The sequence below is a fragment of the Octodon degus genome, unplaced genomic scaffold (genome assembly GCF_000260255.1).
Source record: "Octodon degus isolate 3935 unplaced genomic scaffold, OctDeg1.0 scaffold00119, whole genome shotgun sequence".
NCBI classification, from domain to species: domain Eukaryota; kingdom Metazoa; phylum Chordata; class Mammalia; order Rodentia; family Octodontidae; genus Octodon; species Octodon degus.
The window spans coordinates 220,362-224,091 of NW_004524695.1; the positions used below are offsets into that span (position 1 = coordinate 220,362).

Below are 3,730 nucleotides of genomic sequence, written 5' to 3' on the forward strand. Positions count from 1 at the left end.
GTTTCCGTAGTGTAGTGGTCATCACGCTCGCCTAACACGCGAGAGGTCCCCGGTTCGAAACCGGGCGGAAACACCAGGGAGTTTTTGCTTTTAAGAAGCCATCCAATTGGCTGCCGGTTCTAAGCACCTCCCCTGGAGACGCTGCCATTCAGCCGCTTTTACGAGCAAGCTGTTGCAGGGACATTCTCAAAAATAAGGAAGGTGAGACCGGTGGCACCAGTGTTTCTTCTTTATCGTACTTGGCTCTTCTCTTTTCTCTTACAGAGGAACGGCTAATAAGTTCTTCCGATATCAGTTTTGATTAGATGCTCCTGGATTTGCATTCATGGCCTTGACGATCACCATGTCGGCTGAAGTTTGAAAATAATGGCGTGACCAGCAGGTCCCTGACTAAAATAAACATCCGAAACAATTTCTACTGTCAGGGGGATTAGCTCAGGTGGTAGAGCGCTCGCTTAGCATGCGAGAGGTGGTGGGATCGATGCCCACATCCTCCAAGCTTTTGCATTTCAACACGAGATATATTTGAAGAACACGGGAAATTTTACAGCATTTGGAAGCATCAGTAATTAATGACCTGTGGAATACAAACACAGAATGTCAGTGACCCCACAAAAGTGACGTACATGGTGTGTTTTATTGGTTGTTTTTTCTTTGTGCAAGGTCTCAAGATGCCAGATCATATCCTTTCCTTCCCTCTCACTCTGCTTCCTCCAACTACTTGACTCAAAATGCAACTTAGTTCTGGAACATGCAAAGCCAAGCAGCCAGCCTTCCAGTTGGGGGAGTGGAAAGCAGAGTCCCCAGTAATCAGGAACTACTGCCGAGACTGTGAGCAGCAAACTCATAGAATGTGAACTCCTTGTACACATTCCTGAGTTGTGAGGAAGTGGCTCTAATTCACGGGTTATGCAACACACACACACACACACACACACACACACACACACACTATAGATTCTGAGAATTGAACTAAGTAATAAATAGACCAAATCAACATTGACCACTGGGTTGTACCTACTCTAGAAAAATCTAAATAGCATTGGAGAAGCTTTGACAATGGAACTGAAACTAAAACCACAGCACAAAGATGGTGGATACTTACAAGCTGAAAACATTCATGTATTGCCTACAAAAACAAAAGTAGCTGCATTATTCAACATATTTGAGAAGAAAATATGCCATGGCAAGAAACTCAAAATAACTAGGTAGAATCTAAAATGAAAAAAACTGGAATTCCTAATTCCCATAGAAACAGACAATAAACTCTGTGATTAAATGGCATGGATCTTCTAGCAAATATTTTAAAGCAGTTGTAATAATGCTTTAAGAAATAAGGACAACTATTCTAAATGACTAGAAAGCTAGTGAAAACAAATGAAAGATAAAGCAAGACCAATTTTAGTACTTACTGCATAAACAAAAACAAAATCTAAACAAGATAAACCAAAGCATTCTGTGGACTTAGTGGACTCAACACTAGAATAGAAAGAACAAAAGCAAAAACCAATAAACCTCAATAGAAAACAATAGTAATGACCCAATCAGAATAACAGAAAAGGTATTCTTATACTGCACTCTTTTTTTTTTTTTTTTTTTTTTGGTGGATCCAGGGATTGAACTCATGCCCTTGTGCTTGCCAGGGAAGCACTTATTCCACTGAGCCATCTCCCCAGTTCAGAAAAGGTATTCTTAAAGATGAACAGTACCAGAAGAGAAGAATTAGAGGTGGAGGTGGAAGATGTTTGAAGGGTTAGTAGCTTAAAACTTCCCAAACTTAGCAAAACATACAATCCTATAGATTCAAAAATTTAAGCAAAGTAACCTCAATCTGGATAAACAATAGGAATTTGAATGGTTTTATTTTCTCCTCAAGAAATTAGGGAGGCCAGAAGAAATGGAATAACGTTTTTTGAAATGCTGTCAACCCAGAATTCTTTTTGCAGTAAAATATATTGGAAAAATACACACATTTTCATCTGAAAGTGAACTGAGACTTGCTAATGGAAATTACTTACACAAAATAGAAATGATTCCACAAGGAAACTGGGAACATTAGGAATGATGAAACAACAGGTACTTCCATAATGCACTTGAGTAAATAAAGTACTACACATATAAGATAATACAGCACAGTAGAGGATATGGAATACTGAAACAAAAAAATGAAAATAAGGCAAAAGAAGATAGGAAAGAAGAAATGAATTAAGGTTGAAAATACTGGAAATAAAAAGAAGGCAAATTATGAAATAGTAAATATATCTCTAAAAATATTAACAGATACCATAAAGGGAAAGGGTTTTAATATACTCATTAAAAACAATAAATTGTCAGAATTGGTTAAACATAAACATCAGCAAACTATATGGTAACTATAAGAAACATATTTCTAATATGACATAGCTAGGTTAACAATAAAAGATGGAGACACAGCATACACCCTAGTTCAAGGCAAAAAAATTTACCAGCAGTGATGAGGGATGCTACCTAATCATAAAGGGTCCAATGACCAAGAAGATACAACAATCCGAAAGCTGTATGCCTGTGGCCTCAGAGATTCAAATCTCATGAAGCCCAATTATGATACAATAGACCCAAAATTATAACTGCACAGGTATCTCAAAAATGGATAGATCTAGCAAGCCAAAAAAGAAAAGAAAGGAAAAAGGCAAAGAATAATGCCAGCAACAGAGCAAATATCCCAGTGTGAGTAGAATCATGGGCCAGGAGATTGAGGGATAAAAAAAGAGTACACCAGAACTAAGGAATCAGGCACGACCAGGGTGAGGAGACCATAACACAGGTTCTAAAATTTCCTACTTGGAAATGTCTGGGGAGACAGAAAATGGTGAATTTGGAAGTATAGTGTCACTTGTCCAAATTTTTCCTGACTATAGTTAGATGATTCTTCCTGAATCTACTGAGCCTACTGGTACAGGGGAGCTCCACAACAATTATGCACAAAATGACCAGAGAGGAAGCAAAAGCTTCCAATGAGATACTCAGAAGCGAAGGACAGTTTGGGGCTGGTCATTGGATGTGAAGAGGACAGAGAGGAAGGGCTAACTCAGATAACAGGGTGGAAATTGGTGTTGAGTGAAGGAACGCAGAACTACGCTCTGGGTAGATGTCTGGTGTATGCACGAATGCACTTGAGTGGAGAAGCAGGGAGACCATGAGCTAGAACAGAGGAAGAGCACGTTTCAAATCCAAATATTCTGCTTCTCTACTCAAGTTTTGAGATTTGGCCGTAACTCTGAGACTCAGAAATGATGTTTAACCTTTCTGAGCCACCCTTTAACCTGAAAAGCGTGGTCAGGGATATATAGGAATTTCTGGTGGGGTGTAAGGCCTTAAAACAATTCTTTTGTACACAGGCACACGTGAATATTCCTACTTCATTATTTTCCAGCTCTAACTTTGCATTTAAGAAGAACAATCACCTTGGTAATAATAACTTTCACACCTCAACAAATTCTGAAGAGAGAAAGCATAATAGAAATTACAAGGCTGGGCATGGTGGCGTTAGTGCCTGTAATCGCAGCACTTGGGAGGCTGTAAACAGGAGAATGACTACGAGTCCGATCTAGTAGTGAGACCCTAAACATCCTGTAGACCCTTCCCCTAAAATACAGAAAAAAAAGAAAGAAAGAAAGAAAGAAAGAAAGAAAGAAAGAAAGGAAGGAAGGAAGGAAGAAAGAAAGAAAGAAAGAAAGAAAGAAAGAAAGAA

General features: G+C 38.8%; 2 non-coding genes across 2 annotated transcripts; both read left to right on the plus strand.

Moving 5' to 3' along the window:
* Trnav-aac lies at positions 1–73 on the plus strand. Its single transcript has one exon. It is a non-coding gene; the product is annotated as a tRNA-Val (tRNA).
* Positions 74–424: 351 nt separating this feature from the next.
* On the plus strand, positions 425–497 carry Trnaa-agc. Its single transcript has one exon. It is a non-coding gene; the product is annotated as a tRNA-Ala (tRNA).
* Positions 498–3,730: the final 3,233 nt, after the last annotated feature.